Genomic DNA, 19,667 nt, shown 5'->3' on the forward strand with positions numbered 1-19,667 from the left:
CTCTTGTGAGACATTTCTCTGCACAATACTGCTGCTAATCCAGTTACTGACTCCAGGAAACATTTTCCTTAGCCTGGTTCTGTGTGTCACTGGTTTCTATAGCAAAGATCAGTCCCTGGCCTTGTGGCCCAGACATCCTCATTCACATCAAGCTTCAAGTTGAGAATCATTTCCCATTCCTGCTCTGTGGGAGGGGAGACTTTTAAACGCGCTCTCTGTGTGACTGCACATGGCTAAGCAAAGAGAACAAACCCCAAATCCCCCCTGTGCTTTGGGAACCAGGTTTGGGGTGGGAATTCTGTAGTTCAGATGACTTCATGCTTGGGCATTGTGAGTCTTTACCAGTTTCTCTGGCAGTGGGGCAATTTTGTGCTCACAGCTGTGATGGCTGAGTGGTTAAGACGTTGGAGTTGAAATCCAATAGGGTTCCCCTGCGCAGGTTTGAATCCTGCTCACAGCGAGGCCTGTGTTTTAGCCAGTCTCTAAACTGGGCAATACCTCTCTACAACCCCCTGAGACACTCTCAATTCTCTCCCCAACCCAAGTAAATTCTGTTCTGCTCTTTTCATAGAGATCCCTGGGACACCACCTCACACTGTGTCCCTGAGGTGTTATGCAAACGCTCAGCACCTGACTCCTCTGCCACTCACCTGGTGCCCCACAGATCAGCCATAGCCCTGGTTCTGCTTCTCTCTCTAGGGTGTGAAAGGAGCCAAGTCAGTGACTCCATGGGTGCTACAGGGCTGCAGAATCAACAGAGAAAAAAAAAAGGTGCACAGCAGCTGCCCCTGTACCTCCCACCTGCTAGCAGGCCTGGCCGACAAGCTCCTCCTCTTCTCCTTCAGCGCCTCCTGCCGGCCATTGATGGGGTGTACTGGAGACGTGAGGAGAGAAAGAAGTGGCGCAGGGTGGGGTGGGAAGAGATTTGATGGTTTGGGGGCAGGGCCTGTGGTGGAGCAGGCATTGAGCACTGCTCGGGAACTCTCAAAGTCAGCGCCTCTGAGCGCAGAAGCCTTCTCTGAGTCTGAGCTGCCAGGATCCCTGCTGCAGAGCAGGTGCTACAAGTCTCAGCCTCTCTGTCCCACACATGGCTCTGGGCACCACCAGGAATCATTTGGCTCCTGGCACACAAGGCAACATAAAAGCTGAGTCCCTGTACAGCAGCTCAAACCCTGGCCCCTCCCATTAAGAGCCTGATACTCTACTGACTGAGCTAGCCAGGCTTTCTAAGAGCCTTCACCCCTCCTCTTCTTCTCCACGGCCACTGCCAATTCCTCCTCCTCTTCCTCCCTTCTGCACCTGAGGGTCACTAAATCTCCTCACCTAGACAGCCAGCCCATCCACTGCACTCCAATCCCCCATGCCTGAGCCTCCCTGCCAAGGTCCTGCACCTGGCTCCATAGAATTAATTCTCACGTGTCGCTGGGAACTCTACATCTTGTGCCCAGAGAGTCTCGGCCCCACTCAGTAGAAGACCCGAGAAACATAGTGTCTGCCTTTTCTAAAGAAGGGCTTGGAGGGGCTTTTTTCATGTGGCCTAATGGATAAGGTGTCTGATTTTGGGTCAGAAGATTGAGGGTTCAAGTCCCTTTATGGTTGTGTTTCTGCAGTTTTACTTTCGTGCTGAAAGTCCTGCTTCCATCAGGTCTGGAAACTCTTCTTGGCCACTCAGGCCAATGCTCTGGCTTCAGCTAGAGCCCCAGGAAGGAGTTGGGGGTTGGGTGTCACAAAGGCTGAGGCATGAGCCCCAAGTCCTTCCAGTCTAGCCTTTGCCATTCCTGACTTGCCAAAGATAATGGGCGGCTGGCCAGGCTGGCGTGTAGAGCAGTTTCCCTCTTCCAAGTGTGCGCCTGTCCCTGTGCTGGAGGGGGCTTGGTGAATAGCACCTTGGGAGCCTGGGTGTTTCTCTGCTTCTCGCCAGCTGGGGAAAAGCCTTTTGGGGTAAAATCTCCTGCCCCACTGCAAAAGTGAGCACCTGAGTGGGAACAGACAGAGGTCACACCAGAGGGCTGGCCCTGCTTTCCTACCTTCTTCTGATGTTGGCCACAGAGCATCAGCAGCTGCCCTGCATGCTGGTCTGCGGGTCGCTTTCAGTGGGTGTTTGGCATGGCAGGAAGCAGCCTGGCTGGGGGTATTTGTGGCTGTCTGCTGGCCATTCATAGGCATGGTTGTCCCCTCCTCTAGCCCCGCCTTCTGTTGCTCAGTGGTTTGTAAACATTCCCTTGAAGCTGTCAGCACCAGCCGCCTCTGCTCTAGGTGTCCGGAGGAGGGAAGTGTGAGGGGCTCCAGGCTGGGCTCCATCTCCCTCCTGCCATGCCCTGACTATTAGTCCCGGCCCTGGCACTCCTTTCTTCAAGCGCCGTGTGGGCCAAAGGAAAAGTGTGGCAGCAAACACAAGGGCAAAACTTGTGGGCATCAGGTGAAGCAGCAAGAATCCCAACCACCAGATCAAACCACAGGACTACAGGCAGCCATAGCCACTTCTACACCCCAGTCCATTGCAGCCATCTCAACCAAAGACCTGGCTCTAGTGGGTGTGAGTCACCCAGCAGAAGGGAAAAGACACTCTTAAACAACTGGAGACAGGGAAATTGAGCACTAGGGTTTTACCACAAACCAGCACAAGGTCCCACTGAGATTTGAACTCTAATTGCAGGATTCAGTCCTGAGTGCTGCCCATTACACCGTAGGGCCATCTTGTGCTTCCTTCTTGGGCTATTGGTGACCCTCACGGGGCTGGCACGTGTAAGGGACTGTTGGCCCTTTACTAAAACTTAGTGAGGTTTTTGGTTGGCTAGTTCCCAGTCTCAATAGAAGGGGGAAGGGTCAATGGGAAATCAGGACCCTGAGACTGACGTGCCCCTGGGGCAATGGTCACCAACTGGTAGGGAACACGTGAGAATTTGTTAATGGAGAAAAATTCCTGGTGAAAATTGGCAAAGCTGTGGAGATTCTGAAAAGTTCCAGTGAATTTACACATGAAAATACAAACAGAGAGACAAACACACAGAGAGAATGAGAAAATCACAGACTGCTCAGGCCCACACAGACATAACAAAAACCAAACCCACACAGCACACAGAGCCATATACACATAAGGGAAAGCCACACAAAACATAGAAAGAACAAATCCACACCAAAAAAATACAGCAAAAGCCCACAACAAGAAAGCACAACAACCACATACCAAAAGAATACAAAGAAAAAGCCAATCTGCATGCAAAAGTCATACACACACGCACAGAAAACTATGCAAGGCATCCACCAAAATCCCACAGGACCCACATGCACATCAACACGACAGACGAAAACCACACCAATGTACAGAAAGCCAGGCAGGGTTTGAGTGTCACAGCGAAGAGGGTGAGCACACAGGTGGTTTGGGGAGCAAAGATTGAGGGAGAGTCGGGGGCAGTGCTCTGGGCTCTGCTTGACCCCTCCTGACACAGGCAGCTGATGGAGAGCAGAGCCTGGTAGATCTGTGGAATCTGCCCTGCTCGCTGTAAAGCAAGGGGACCTCAGTGTCTTCTGAGCTGGAATTGTATTTTCTGCAGGGCAAACTGATTGGCAGAACCCATTTGCTTAAAGAAAACTAGCATTGTATGTGAGGCTTGAACTCACAACTTCAGCATCACTCCGCTCAGCACTGCTACTATAAGTCCTGTGCACTAACCCATTGCACCTCTAATGCCCAACTGAGGGGCTTGTCTCCTTGATTCATGGCTGGATTAGGGGTTGAGGAGGGTTGCATTAGCTAAAACAAATCCATATTAATGGCTACAGAATGGCAGCAGCAGAGGTGGGGAGTCTCCTTCTTTGTGATAGAGATGGTCCTCCCTTCCGTTGCTGAGGGGAAGGTTGGTGCTTTGAGCCCACCCGGTGCTGGAATGTCCCATGGGTGAGATTAACAAGACTCTTGAGAAGAGAAGGGACGGGAAGTCTTTTCTAGTCCTGCCTAGCTCCATTGGTCTCCTGCGGCCCTTTCGGCTCTCTGCTCCCCTGTTGGGGAGATGCAGAGACAAGCCCCCATCTGGGTGAGTCACCGAGAGGCTGTGTCCCATGGAGTGTGTGTGGGAGAGGGGGAGGGTTGGATTGGGCTGAAGGGGAGAAGGTTGTGTGTGACAGTGTGTGGGGGAGGGGGAGGGTGTGTTCCTTAGGATATAAATGATGGAAAACACAAGAGCAGTGACAGCGAAGCCCCGTGTCTCAGTGTTATGACCCTGTGTGGTGCTGCTGTTCACCTTCCCCTCCTATGGTCTCATCTTTCATTGAATCCAGCATTTTTTCACCTGTCATCATCCCAGAGGTGTCCCACATGCCTCAGATACAGAGTGTCCCTCTTAGAGGTGCTGAGAACTGGAACTGATTTGAGCTGCTGGACAGCTCTGCTAGGTTTTTATACATTTGTATAGGAAAATGCTGAGTGTTTAAATTCATTTCAAGCCCCCTGCCCCCATTCAGCGAACTCCTGAACATACTGGAGATGGGTCTGGAAATCTATTTTCATTTGAAAAAGTTTTTAAAGGGAATCTCTTGGATTGTAGCTAGGAACCTATTATCCTACAGGGAAACATTCACCTACGGATCTATACTCACAACAAAGAGTGTCATGTATAGCCCAGAGCAGGAACAGTTTTTAACCTAGGGGTTACTAAACTTTATCTCTGTACAAACACCACAGCTTACAAACTCCCCACCCCTGCTCTGTGTCACCAGAGCACAACGACGACTCTCCTTGGAGCACACACAGCTCCCCAGCTCCGTGCCCGTCAGTCTCTCCAGCATTGCTCCAATCCCTTAAAGCAGGGTCTCAACCTCAATTTACCTTAGGGCCAGTGCCAGTCCTCCAATCCTACCAGTGGGCCAAAAATGTCACTCATACCACTCAGAACCCACCCCCCAAAACTCTGCCTCTCACTTGCCTAAGGCTCTGGAAGGGAGTTTGGATTGGGGGAGAAGGTCTAGGGTTCAGGCCCTGGGTTGGGGCTGGGGATTGGGATGCAGGAGGGGTGCAGGCTCTGGGGGGAGTCTGAGTGCAGAAGGGGTGAGAGGCTGGTCTCTGGGAGGGAGTTTGGGTGGGGGAGGGGTTCTAGGGTGCAGGCTGTGGGATGGAGTTTGGGTGCAGGGTGCAGGCTCTGGGCTGGGGCAGAGGGTAGAGGGAACAGGAGGAGGGGTGGTGGTGCAGGCTCTGGGAGGGAGATTGGGGTGGACGGGAGGGTGTGCGTGGAGGGAGGAGTGCAGGCTCTGGGAGGGAATTTGGGGGCTGGGATGTGTGGAGGGGGTGCAGGCTCTGGGAGGAAGTTTGTGGGGAGGAGGAGGTATGTGAGGAGGGGGTGGTGGTGCAGGCTCTGGGAGGGAGTCAGTGGCGCAGCGCTTACCTGGGGCTCCAAGGCGGGGTGGGCTGGGGGTCCTCCACATGCTGCTGCCTCCAGGCATCACCCCCGCAGCGTCCCATTGGCTGCAGGGGCTTGTGTGGAGGCACAGCTCTGCCCCGCCCTGCCATCGGGAGGGGCCGGCAGCCACTGGAGCGAGCAGGCAGATGCTGCACTGCTGGGGCCCCTGGGAGGGGAGCCCCTGGGGGCAGCAGGTGGGGCCAAGGGAGTGACCCGGTCCCAAAACTGCTGGAGCCCCATGGGCAAGACCTGGGAACCAGGACTGCCAGCCAGACCAACACCTTTAAGAGGAGGCGTCCCTCTCCCTGTCAAAAACTGATCTTCCTCCTTCCGTTCAGTGACCGCCTGAATTGTTCCTTATCCCGGCAGAGCCAGAGGACTGAAAGCAGCAACATCAAACCCCTGTGTAGCTCGCAGGGATGGACATAAACACTCCTTGGTATCTGAAGAGATGTTCAGCTTTGCCCTTGGTCAACTACAAGGCTAAAGGGAAAGGAGGTGGTGCCAGATATAAAGAGTGAAACACGACACATAGTTATGCCCATGGCTGCAAAATCTTTTTATAGACTTCTTCTTATCATCAGTGTATTGTTTTTTCTGGAGTCTAGGCCTTGACCAAGAAATTTGTACCTTGATAAAATAATCGACTGCCTCTGGTGAAAATAATGGACTTAACACCCACTACAGTGTCCCTACACAGCTACAAGTACTAACAACAGTGGCTGCCTTTTAGCCATAGTTTTAGTCAGGGCAATAAATTGAAACAAACCCCTGTTACATCATTTCTCAGCCCCAGTCCTTCACCCACATTCCCTAGAATGTTGGGCCACTATGTGGATGTTTCATTTCCTGCCTCTGAAATCAGCTCTGCCCACTGGGGAAGAGTTCAGTCCAGGGCCTGGTGCATTCTGGGAGCAGGGACGGTGCAGAGAAAAGGCAGATACAGGGTAGCTCTGAACACTCTGCACAGAACTTCCTGTCCCGACCCGCAGCCCCAGTTACAGGGGGCTTTTAGCCATAGTTGTAATCAGGCCAATAAATTGAAACAACCTCATTAAATCATTTCTCAGCCCAAGTCCTTCACCCACATTTGTTAGGGCATTGGGCCACCATGTGGATGTTGCATTTCCCGCCTCAATTTCACACAGAGATACAATTTCTTTGCACAGATCCGTGAACAGCAAAACATCCCTGTGTCTCTGGTCTGAGCCATGGCATTCGATTCCAGTGAACCCTTCTCTCCTGCAGTGGCGATGGGTAGACAGAGGGGACATGGCACCTGCATCCCTGACAGGGAGATATTGGCTCAGCTCTTTCTTTCTTTCTGCTGCTGTTGTTAGTCCAGGAAACATCAAGGGTGGAATGCAAGGCTGAGTTCATGCACCAGCCCCCAGAAATATTTCAGTGCCCCAGAGAAATCCTGCCCCCTGCTATTGGAATGTTATGGTGGAGATTCGAATAGGAAAGGGACTGTCTGAATTGTCAGAGTGGGGAATGAACAACAATCTATAGCAATGTCGTTCACACAAACACATTCTCATCCTGCTCCAGCCAGAAGGGAAATGGGCAGGAATTCTCGCTGTTCAGCCAAGGACACACTTAAACTGATGCGCAGCCATGAGTGTGCTGGGGAAGCTGGTCTGAGCAAACAATTTGAAGTGACAATTCAGTGAGAACTGAATCATCGTGCTCTACATTGCTCCCTAGCAGCTTCTCCCCCTGCAGAGTCACCCCAGCACTGCAGTGCAGCCCCCAGGGTTCAGCAGGGGCCCTTAGCAAGGACAGTGGGTGCAGCTAACAGCCCGGTGTGCCTGGCCTTGAAGCAGCTGTAAAAAAGTAACACCTCCCCCCCCACAAGTACAGAAACTGAATTCCCCAACTTTAACATCATGACCCCCTGTAGAAAGCCACACGTCAGTTGTATTTTCACAAGGAGATGCAAAAATCAAGTGACACCAATTTTTAAGTTGAGTAAATAAAGTTGAGGAGATAGTTATTAACCTCACCAAAAAAAGGCTAATTTCCCAAACAATCCTCAAAATGTTACTAATTCCCACCCCTCCTCCACAGGAGCTCTGTGCAGTGTAACTGTTCTGCAGGCAGCTTCCCATTAAATGCTGTTGTGGGACATTCCCAGGCCTGGAAATGTACAAACGACAGAATTTGAAGAGCAAACCTGGCTCCTTGCACCAGGCTGGATTTGAGTGTTTTGTCCCTGTCACTTAGTCTTTGTCAATGGTACAGACGCCATGGGCAGGACTCCAGGCTCTGCTTGAGGGATTCTGGCACAGGGGCTGGTGGGGTAGAAAGGATTGTAGATTCTGACCTGTGCTCTGGAGAGGTAGTAATAAGTGAAGGGGGCATTTTTGTCTCCTCCCCTGCCTCAATGTCCCAGGGCTGGAATTCTACATTCCCCAGGGCCAAATGAGGGGGTGATGCCATGTGGTTAATGAAAAGAGTGCTCCAGGAGAGGTTTGAACTCACAACCTCAGCATAGCTCCTCTCAGCACTGCCCTATAAGTACTGTGCACTAACCAATTGTACCACTAGAGCACCTGCTAAGGATGATGCTCTGAGACCCTTAGGTTGATAAAGGCGAGTAGTGACCCCAAAACATTCTCAGTGGAGTTGAGAGCAGGTAGCGACAAGTGTTGTACTTGGTGGGGTGGATTCTTCTTAAGGCTTCCAGGCACCATTTCACCCTTTTGTTCTTCCCTGTGTAATAACAGAGCTGATTAAGACTCACTATAAAGTCTTGCTGCAGACCAACAGATCTGAAATCACTGATAACCAGGCCTAAGCATTAGTCCTGCTTTGGGACAGTGTCTCTCATCCAACAAACTACCCAGTCTGCGCCAGCAGTGAGGCTCCCTCACTAACAGCTGAAATCAGGGAGAGCTGTGTGAAGTGCAGGGCCCCATGGGTGCCTGAACAGAGGGGAACAACACCCCAGGACTTTTCAAAATGGGAGACCTCTGCCTTGCCACTTTGTAATGACCATAAGGGCGAGTGAGGGGGGAGGCGGCGGAGAGCAGAGCAGGAGGTGGGGTCTTGGGGGGAAGAGGCCGCACAGGAGCGGGGCCTTGGGGAGAAGGAGTGGTGCAGGGGCGTGGCCTCGAGTGGAAGGGATGGAGCTACTGTTCGTGCTCTGGTGGCCACTACTTTTAGGGAGCCTGTTCTGCTCCTGGAGGGACCACAAGACGTCCCAGAGCAGAGAGGGTGGCCAGCAGAGCGGTGACAAGGTGGAACAGCAAGTGGCCAGCAATGTTGCCAGACAGCTGACAAAGAAAGGGGCTTTCCCCCCAGGAGGTTAGAGGTGAACTCTGGGTTTTCATTGATCCAGGGCAGCAGCTGTGGGTGAGGTGCAGTGGAGGGAGAGGCACATCCAAAGAGCTTTTGGTGTCTGGATTTAAGAGCCCGAAGGAAAAGGCCACTGCCCAGCGCACTGTGGATGAGTGTTTTGCTCATAGTGTTGTGTTATGAATCCTGATTGTGGTGTTTTCTCAAGTTAATACAAGGTGATTTTCCTCCTTTTGATTAAAGTTTCTTTTCTACATTCAGTGTGTGTGAGTGGGGAAAGTATCACCTCTTAGAGGGACCCAGTGGCCAGGGTTAGTTTCCCCAGGTTACTGGGTGGGGGCTTAAGCAGATTGTGTGTTGTATTGTTGAAGAGGAGCCCCAAGCACCCAGACAGGGAATTGTAATTTCAACCTTCAGAGTAAGAGCCAGAGGTGCTGCCAGATGAGCTAGCCAGGCCGCCTAAACATATTAACCCCTTTCACCGCAAGAGCAAACACCGGGTACTTCTGTGCTTCTCAGCAGCTGGGGAAAAGCCTCTTGGGGGAAATCCTCCCCTCCTCTTGCCCCACCCTCAGTTGCTCTGTGGATTTTAAGCCTTCCCTTGGAGCTGTCAGCACCAGCTGCCTCTGCTCCAAATGCCCAGAGGAGGAGAGGTGTGCTGGGGTCCAGCCTGGGACTCTTCCTCCCTCCTGCCTATCCATGACTATTAAACCTGGGCAAGAGGAAGAGGGTGGCAACTGGGCTGTCGACGTGCTCTCTTTCACGTAAATCAGTGTGACTCCTGGCCTATCCCTGCAGAAAGGTGCACCGCATCTGTGTCTGGTGCGAGCTCAGATCAGAGGAATTGGAGGCTACCTCCTGCCCTCCACTGGTTCCACTATGGAGAGACATGTCCTCGAAACCGACCTCACTACAAACCTGCATCAGGGAGTGGTCATCATAGAAGAGTTTCCTCTGACAGTTGGGAAAATGGGACCAGCGGTTCTCAGGCCATCTGACACAATTAAAATACACCCCCTACACCAAACACTGTGTAGTCCAGAGGAAGGGAGCCAGTTCCTTTCACACCTTAACTGGGGACCAAAGACACTAATCTAGCAGTAACAAGTGCCATGGAGCACTGCAAATGTGAAGAACAAGACTCCAACCTCATCATTCTTCCCTGGCCAGGAGGGCCAGAAAGACAGGCCCTTCCTCCAATCACCCTCTACCCATCAAGCCACCCTAAAGCTGTTAATGTGCGTTTCCTGAATGCACACCATGTCCAAGTCCAGCTTTTCCAAGTCACTGAACATCCTACAATCTCCTCCTGGGCCCTCCAATCCCTGCCACGTTCCACATGGACACTTTTACAGATGCCCCTTCCCCAGTACTGCCCTCGCTCAGCTGTGGAGAGGAGCTTTTGTCCCCAGTCCCTGCCCCCTCTGGCACCATCTCCGAGGGCCACCCTGCCTCACTCTCTTCCCACCATATTGGGTCAACCAATAAGTCACATGGGAAATACAGCTCCCGTCTCTGATTTTAAAAGGTCAGGTGGGCCAACTGGGGCAGAAGTCCATGCTCCATTGTCTTGCTGGGGATCTCAAAATCAGGGATTCACCTCAGGTAAAGGTGCTGCTGCGCTCCCAGAAAACAAGCCACCACCGCACACAGAAAGACAAAAGGACTGTTAAAGTTGAGGATTGAACCAGGGACTTTGAGATTTTCATGCTAATGCTTGCCCAACTGAGCTATTTTGGCACCTGGATGATGGCATTTTGGCCTGCTATGTCTTGGTCTGGGATGTTTTTGTCAGCCATGGCCATGGCACACAAAAAGGACGTCATTGTGAGTGGCCCACGAAGACAAGAGTCGCTTTTGCCTGCCATGCTCAGCTTGACTTGCTTCCTCACACCCTTCCTGCCTTAGTTCCCGGGTTGACCTGGTGGCAGAAGGGGACTGGGGGCCAGTGATGTGGGGAGGAATTTGAGCTGGACCATGAGCTAGACTAGACCCTGACAGTAAGAGTCTGGCCACCACTTGCTGCCCCACCTTGTTATCCTGGCTTCCCCCACTGGACGTCATTTAGGAAGGGAAGTGGGGCTTCTACCTCCCCTCCCCGATTTTCACATCACAGAGGAGCACAAACAGGAAAACAAATGGCTGCTCCATACTTCTCCCACGAGAGGAACAAGACGACCTTAGCTGTGGTGAGTAAGAAGTGTCTCTTGGCTGACAGGGCCTGTCCTCGAGGAGCAGGAACAGCAGCTGACACCTCCCCCTTGGCTCCACGCTGTGGTAAATGCTCATTGCCTGGCTGCGTGGGTGAAAGCTGCTCTGGGCTCTGGAGAAAGTCTGTATTGGTCTGTCAACCCCCCGTCTTCACTGAGCCAGTCTGGTAAGGTCTCAAGTGCCCCCTCCGGCCTGGCAGCTGAGAGTCTGTGCAGACATCAGCCCCCCTGCCAGCCCCACAGGCAGCAGCAGCGCCAGCCCCCCCAGCACCACAGGGGCACTCAATGCACTTCCTGTGGGGAAATGGCTCCTTGGCGTCCTGCTGCTAGTGTGAGAGCCAGGAGAGAGCAGTGTCTGGCTCTCCTTGGGGGAGAGAAGAGACCTGATGAGAGCTGATCTTCAGTCTCCCCCGCAATGCTGGTCAGTTTTATTGCCACTGTAATAGTCAGTGCTTCCCTTCAGGGCTGGCCCTAGAGGGGTGCAGGACTTGGGACAAATCCCCCCCTTTCTGCCCTTCCCCACTCCACTCCTTCCCCCAAGGCCCACCCCTTCCTGCCCTGCATCTTCATGCTCCATTCCTCTCCCTGCACCCCACTGAACAGCTGACCACTGGCAAGGGGAGGTGCTGAAGGGGAAGAGCAGGAGCTTGTCCACAAGGCCCGAAGCAGGGGCAGAGCTGGCTGCCAGTGGGTGCTGAGCACCATTTTTTCCCCCCTGTTGGTTTTGCAGCCCCGTAGCACCCATGCATTCACTGACTCGGCTCCTTTCATGCTCTAAAGAGAGGAGCAGAACCAGGTGAGTGGCAGAGACTTCAGCTGCTGAGAGTTTGCCTGACACCTCAGGGACACAGGGTGAGGTGGTGTCCCAGGCATCTCTATGAAAGGAGCAGAACAGGATTTACTGGGGGTGGGGAGAGAATTGAGCGCATCAGTTTGTATAAAGGTATTGCGTGGGTGGAAAGCTGTGAGCAGGATTCAAACCTACGGAGAGGAATACTATTGGATTTATCAAGTCTAACACCTTAACCACTCAGCCATCAGCATAATAAGGTTTCAGTTCCACAGAATAAATAATCACAATGAACTGGTCAATACTCACAATGCCCAGGCCTGAAGATTTCCCACAGCAAACCTGGCTCCCAAAGCACAGGGGGGATTTGAGATTTGTTCTCTTTGCTTAGCCATGTGCAGTTGCACAGAGAGCACCTTCAAAAGTCTCCCCTCCCACAGAGCAGGAATGGGAAATGATTCTCAACTTGAAGCCTGATGTGAATGCGAATGTCTGGACCAAGGGGACAGGGACTGGTCTTTGCTAGAGAAACCACTGTCAAGTTTTAGCCAATTAGGACAAGTCAGCAAATAAGAACAACCTCAGGTATCAGTAACTGCTACAGGTTGCGAATTCCTACATGCAGCAGTTTCTGGCACTACACCTGCACAGCTCTGCTCCCTGATCTTCTTGGGCTCCTGCTTTCTCCTTAGCTCCGCCCCACTCTGGCCCAGACAGTTGCAGCTCACACAGAGGATGGGACTCCCTCATTTGATTGCTTGGCCTGTCAGTCCGGCTAACTTTGAGCTTTGGCCTCTCCCCATTGCCCCGGGGTCTGTCAGTCTCAGGGTCCTGATTTCCCATTGGCCCTTCCCCCTTCTATTGGGACTGGGAACTGGCCAACCAACCCGCCTCCCACCAAGTTTTAATAAAGGGCCAAGAGCAGGCCCATTACACAAACCAGCCCTGTGAGGGTCACCGATGGGCAGAGAAGGCCACACAAGCTGGTCCCATGATGTAACACTCAGCAACCAGGATTCTGAATCCGGCAATCTGAGTTCAAATCTCAGTCAGACCTTGTGTTGGTTTGCAGTAAAGCCCTGGAGCTCAAAGTGCTCCTCTTTCCTGTCTCCAGTTGTGCAAGAGTGAGTCTGTCTTTTCCCTGCTGCTGGGTGACTCACACCTGCTGGAGCCAGGTCTCTGGTCAGGATGGCTGCAATGGGTTGGGGCTCGAGAACTTGCCACCCTGGCTTCTGCTGTCTGCAGTCCTGCAGTTTGACTTGATGGTAGGGATTCTTGCTGCTTCATCTAATGCCCACAAGTTTGGCCCTTGTGCTTCCCACCACACTTTTCCTCTGGCCCACATGGCGCTTGAAGAAAGGAGTGCCAGGGCTGGAATTAATAGTCAGGGCTTGGCAGGAGGGAGGAAGAGTCCTAGGCTGGAGCCCCACACACCTTCCCTCCTCCGGGCACCTAGAGCAGAGGCAGCCCAGCTCTGTCTGCTGGATACCTCAGCAGAGTAGGTGAGTTCATGTAAATACAGTCTGGTCCCAAAGCCTCCCCCTAACCCTGGCTCGTCACTAGCTGTCAGGGGAGAGCTCATTCACACCTTGCTTACAAATCATAATTGTACTTTATAAGGTTGGCCATCATTGCCAAAACCAATGCACCAACATTGTTAGCAAAAACAACAGCTGTGTGACAAAACCAGGCTTTGTCCAGACTTTTTTAAAAACCTATTATACTTTCTCAGGTACAAATGTTTTTCATACATTGTATCTGCTTTTACAGTGTGTATTGACGTTTCAATTTCAATTCAAACTTGCAGCCAATGACAACATTGGCAACACTGCATGAAATTAGTTCTCCACTGGGGGGGGAGTGTTGGGGAAATTCAGGGGAGGAGGTGTACAGCCCCCTAGCTGGGGGGGCGGCATATAGGGAATGCCTGGTTTCACTGAATTAAGTCTTCTCAGGGCCGGTTCTAGCCATTTTGCCGCCCCAAGCACGGCGGCACGTCGCAGGGGGCGCTCTGCTGCTCGCCGATCCCCCGGCTCCGGTGGATCTCCCGGTGTGATGCAGTAGGGACTGTCTGTGTGGGGAGTGGGAGAGCAGGGGAGGACTTTAGGAGATGGACGATGCCAGAGCCTGTAACCTGAGCTAGGTAAGGGAGGGGAAAGGTCAACACCTTTGCCCGGGAAGGGGACAAAGGAAGGGAGTGGCAGGAGGGAAGCAGTTTGAGTTTGGGCTTGGGGCTGTGTGGGCGGAATTCAGGGTATCCTAGCTAGGATCCAAGCACCCTGAAAGCCCAGAAGGACTCGGTGGAGGGGTCCTGACTGTGCCTGCAAGCTCTGCTGTAACCTGTGTTCCTGTTGTCCAATAAACCTTCTGTTTTACTGGCTGGCTGAGAGTCACTGTGGGTCCCAGGAAGAGGGGTGCAGGGCCGGACTCCCCCACACTCCGTGACAACTGGTGGCAGCGGCGGGAGATACTGCACCCCGTGGACGGCGCTTCCTGCAGTAAGTGACTGGGGAGCAGTAAAACGAAGGGGTGGTTAACCCCTGGGAGTGTGTGCCCAGTGAGAAGGACTTTGCAGTAACAGGGTCCCCCGGGGGATTGCAGCGAGCGGTCCCAGGGGCGGAGGAGTCTGCAGCTCGACCCTGGCAGAGAGGTGGTGACCTCAAGAAGGGCTGGTGCACTAGGGGTCCCCCTGGAAACCGTGGGGAGCGGCGAGCACCCCGGCCTGTGAGTGGCCAGCAGGAAGATGTATGCCAAGCGGCGCAAGTGTGACCTGGTGGAGCTGTGCAAGCAGAGGGGGCTGCACCCAGGGAGGCTCAGCAAGGACCAGCTGATTGCACAGCTGGAGCAGGGAGACCGCATGAATGAACGGAGCCCTGTCTCTGAGGGAAGCAGCCGAGCAGATGCAGCGCAGGCACCAGTGTCTGTCCCCGCTGGGAGTGGTCAGCCGGCGGACGAGGGCTTCCCGAGACCCCCCCTTCCTAGGCGTAGAGGAAGGGCGGGGAGGAGCCCAGTGTATACCGAGGGCACCGTGACACCCCCGGCCAGCAGGGGATCTGCCCGGCGAAGCCCACCCCCCAGCAGGGGATCCTCCCGGCAACGCTCGGCATCCGTGGAGCGGATGCGGCTGGAATATGAAAGGGAGCTGAGACGGGAGGAGCTCGAGTTAAAGAGGCGAGAGCTGGAGGAGAAGGCGAAACAGCGTGAACATGAGGAGAACCAGCGTAAACATGAGGAGAACCAGCGTAAACATGAGGAGAACCAGCGTAAACATGAGGAGAACCAGCGCCAGCGTGAGTGGGAGGAGAAGGAGAAACAGCGTAAACATGAGCTGGACCTGGCCCGGCTGAGGAGCAGTGAGGCTCCAGCTGCGGTGAGTGAGGGGGGACCCAAGCCTACAAAGAGCTTTGATAAGCACTTGCTGCCCCGGCGTAAGGAGGGGGAGGACATAGATACCTTCCTGACGGCCTTTGAGAATGCCTGCGAGCTGCACAGGGTTGACCCTGCAGACAGGATTGCAGTTCTCACCCCCTTACTGGACTCCACAGCCGTGGAGGTGTACAGCCGACTGAAAGGGGCGGAGGCAGGGGACTACGAACTGTTCAAACAGGCCCTGCTCCGCGAGTTTGGGCTGACTCCTGAGATGTACCGGAAAAAGTTCCGGAGCCAGCGTAAAACCCGTGAGGTCACATACCTACAACTGGTCAACCGGGCGCAGGGGTATGCCCGCAAATGGACAGCTGGGGCCCAAACTAAAGAGGACCTGCTTGACCTATTCATACTGGAGCACCTGTATGAGCAGTGCCCGTCCGACCTGAGGCTGTGGTTGATGGACCAGAAGCCGGAGAACCCGCAGCATGCAGGCCAGCTGGCCGACCAATTTGTGGACAGTCGGGCAGGGGATGGCAGGGAGGAGTCTCGAAGGAGCAGGCCTGCCTCAACGCAGAGAGAGAGTCAACATGGGACCTCCCAAAGGGGGCCTATGGAGAACCCCCCCAAAAGGGGAACATCCAGCGGCAGGTCCCTCCGACCCACTCAAGGGGACCCACGAGATATGGGCTGCTATCGCTGTGGCCAACGAGGTCACATACGGGCCCAGTGCCCCAAGCTCAGGGACAGACCAAGCAGACCCAACCCGCAGAGGGTGGACTGGGTAAAAACCCAATCGGAGGAGGGGCTACATTCCCAGGAAAGGGGGGTTGGCAACATACCACCTATGGATGCTCCCGGTTCCGGGTTTTTGGTTTACCGGGTGGGCGCGGGGCTGCCCCTCCGGAAAGAGTGCATTGTTTCCCTGGAAGTGGATGGGAGGAAGGTCACTGGGTACTGGGACACGGGCGCAGAGGTGACGCTGGCCCGGCCCGAGGTGGTGGCCTCAGATCGGATGGTGCCCGACACCTACCTGACCCTGATGGGCGTGGGCGGGACCCCATTCAAGGTACCCGTGGCAAGGGTACACCTGAAATGGGGGGCCAAGGAGGGCCCCAAAGATGTGGGGGTACACCAATATTTGCCCACTGACGTGTTAATGGGAGGGGACCTTGAGGACTGGCCTAGTAACACCCAGAGTGCCCTGGTCGTGACTCGTAGTCAGAGTCGGCAAATGGCACTGCTCCCCGACAACGGGGAAGGTACTCGACCTGAGGTGCAGGACCCTAACTCAGGGAGCGGGGAACGCCCAGGGGCACGGTGCAGAGAGGCTGCGGCCTCAGACCCAGCCAGCAAGAGAGAGCCGGTCCCCATTCCTGTCCCAGCTGCTGAGTTCCAGGCCGAGTTGCAGAAAGATCCCTCCTTGCGGAAGCACAGGGACCGGGCTGACCTTAGTGCGGTACAGACCATGAGGAGAGGTTGCAAGGAGAGGTTCCTGTGGGAGAAGGGGTTCCTGTACCGAGAATGGGCTCCCCCAGGGGAAGTAGAGTCATGGGGGATCAGGAGGCAGCTGGTGGTTCCCCAGAAGTTCCGTCACAAGCTGTTGTACCTGGCCCATGACATCCCTCTCGCAGGGCACCAGGGAATCCGGCGCACCAGGCAGAGGCTGCTACAGAACTTTTACTGGCCTGGGGTCTTTACCCATGTCCGACAGTACTGCCAATCCTGTGACCCCTGCCAGAGGGTGGGGAAGGCCCGGGACAAGGGGAAAGCGGCTTTGAGGCCTTTACCCATCATAGAAGAACCTTTCCAGAAGGTGGCCATGGACATAGTGGGACCTCTCAGCAAGATGACCCGGTCAGGGAAGAAATACATCCTGGTGGTGGTGGATTTTGCCACTCGCTACCCCGAGGCGGTGGCCTTGTCCTCTATCGAAGCAGACACAGTGGCAGATGCGCTGCTGACAATTTTCAGCCGGGTGGGGTTCCCCAAGGAGGTCTTAACGGACCAGGGGTCCAACTTCATGTCGGCCCTGCTCCGGTCCTTATGGCAGAAATGTGGGGTCCAGCACAACTGGGCCTCAGCGTATCACCCCCAGTCCAACGGGCTGGTAGAAAGGTTCAACGGGACGCTGAAGATGATGCTAAAAACATTTATGAACCAGCATCCGCAAGATTGGGACAAGTACTTACCTCACCTGCTGTTTGCATACAGGGAGGTACCCCAGGAATCTACCGGGTTTTCACCTTTCGAACTGTTGTATGGAAGGCGGGTGAGGGGGCCCCTAGACCTGATGAGGGACGAATGGGAGGGGAAGGCCTCTCCCGAGGGAGAGTCAGTGGTGGAGTATGTCCTGACCTTCCGGGAAAGACTGGCCGAGCTCATGGGCCTGGCCAGGGAGAATCTGGCCCGAGCCCAGAGGAGGCAGAAGGTCTGGTATGACCGCACAGCACGAGCCCGTGCCTTCGCCACCGGGGATCAGGTGATGGTTCTCATCCCCGTGAGGAGAAACAAACTCCAGGCCGCCTGGGAAGGGCCCTTCAAGGTTATCAAGCAACTGAATGAGGTAAACTATGTGGTGGAGCTGTCAAACCGGGCACATCACCGTCGGGTGTACCATGTGAACATGATGAAACCATACTATGACAGGGGGAATGTGGTGTTGGCCGTGTGTGGACATTGGGAGGGGCAGGGAGATGACCCCTTAGTGGATCTATTCCCTGGGACAAAAGCTGGTTCCCCCCTGGAGGCGATTCCCCTCTCTGAGCAACTGACCCCGGGCCAGCACGCTGAGATCAGAGGGGTGCTGCATCTGTACCGACAGCTGTTTTCCAACCAGCCTGGACGCACTAATTTGACTGTCCACCGGGTGGAGACGGGGTCACACCCCCCTATAAGATGCTCCCCTTTTCGGGTCACTGGTAAAACTGCCCAGGATCTTGAAAGAGAGGTCAGGGACATGCTGGCTTTGGGGGTGATCCAGCCGTCTTCCAGCCCTTGGGCCTCGCCAGTAGTGCTGGTTCCCAAGAAGGATGGGTCAATCCGGTTCTGTGTGGACTATCGAAAGCTCAATGCCATCACCGTATCTGATGCCTACCCTATGCCCAGGCCTGACGAGCTCCTAGACAAGCTGGGAGGTGCACGGTACCTCACCACTATGGATCTTACCAAAGGCTACTGGCAAGTGCCGCTGGACGCAGATGCCAGGCTGAAATCGGCCTTTATCACCCCTCTGGGGCTCTATGAGTTTTTGACCCTGCCCTTCGGCCTCAAGGGAGCGCCGGCCACCTTCCAGCGCCTGGTGGATCAGCTACTGAGGGGGATGGAGAGTTTTGCCGTGGCGTATATTGACGACATCTGCGTCTTCAGCCAGACCTGGGAGGACCACGTGTCCCAGGTTAAACAAGTCCTGGACCGACTCCGGAAGGCTGGGTTAACAGTAAAGGCTGAGAAGTGCAAGGTGGGGATGGCTGAAGTATCTTACCTGGGCCATCGGGTGGGGAGCGGCTGCCTGAAGCCGGAACCAGCCAAGGTGGAGGTGATCAGAGACTGGCCTGCTCCCCAAACCAAAAAGCAGGTCCAGGCCTTTATTGGGATGGCGGGGTACTATCGAAGGTTCGTGCCCCACTTCAGTGCCATAGCCGGCCCCATCACTGAACTGTGCAAAAAGGGGAAGCCAGACAAGGTGATCTGGACTGAGCAGTGCCAGGAGGCTTTCCGGGCGCTGAAGGAGGCTCTGGTTAGCGACCCAGTTCTGGCAAACCCAGATTTTGACAAACCCTTTATGGTGTTCACCGATGCCTCAGACACGGGACTGGGGGCGGTGTTAATGCAGGAGGATGAAAAGGGGGAGAGACACCCTATCGTGTACCTGAGTAAGAAGCTGCTACCCCGGGAACAAAGCTACGCGGCCATCGAGAAGGAATGCCTGGCCATGGTGTGGGCCCTTAAGAAGCTAGAGCCATATCTCTTTGGGCGACACTTCACCGTGTACACCGACCACTCTCCCCTGACCTGGCTGCACCAGATGAAAGGAGCCAACGCCAAGCTCCTGAGGTGGAGCCTGCTCCTGCAGGACTATGACATGGACGTGGTCCATGTGAAGGGAAGTGCCAACCTGACAGCGGATGCGTTGTCCCGGAGAGGGGACCCTGAACTTCCCCAGGTCACTGGGCAGAGTGACCCCGCTCAGTTCAGTCTCGAAGGGGGGAGAGATGTGATGCAGTAGGGACTGTCTGTGTGGGGAGTGGGAGAGCAGGGGAGGACTTTAGGAGATGGACGATGCCAGAGCCTGTAACCTGAGCTAGGTAAGGGAGGGGAAAGGTCAACACCTTTGCCCGGGAAGGGGACAAAGGAAGGGAGTGGCAGGAGGGAAGCAGTTTGAGTTTGGGCTTGGGGCTGTGTGGGCGGAATTCAGGGTATCCTAGCTAGGATCCAAGCACCCTGAAAGCCCAGAAGGACTCGGTGGAGGGGTCCTGACTGTGCCTGCAAGCTCTGCTGTAACCTGTGTTCCTGTTGTCCAATAAACCTTCTGTTTTACTGGCTGGCTGAGAGTCACTGTGGGTCCCAGGAAGAGGGGTGCAGGGCCGGACTCCCCCACACTCCGTG

The 19,667-nt window shown here is 54.5% G+C and overlaps 1 non-coding gene across 1 annotated transcript; it reads left to right on the plus strand.

Moving 5' to 3' along the window:
* The first annotated feature begins 378 nt into the window (after nt 1-378).
* On the plus strand, nt 379-460 carry TRNAS-UGA (transfer RNA serine (anticodon UGA)). The gene has a single exon. It is a non-coding gene; the product is annotated as a tRNA-Ser (tRNA).
* The last annotated feature ends 19,207 nt before the right edge of the window (nt 461-19,667 follow it).

The sequence above is a fragment of the Gopherus flavomarginatus genome, assembly GCF_025201925.1.
Source record: "Gopherus flavomarginatus isolate rGopFla2 chromosome 13 unlocalized genomic scaffold, rGopFla2.mat.asm SUPER_13_unloc_1, whole genome shotgun sequence".
NCBI lineage: Eukaryota > Metazoa > Chordata > Testudines > Testudinidae > Gopherus > Gopherus flavomarginatus.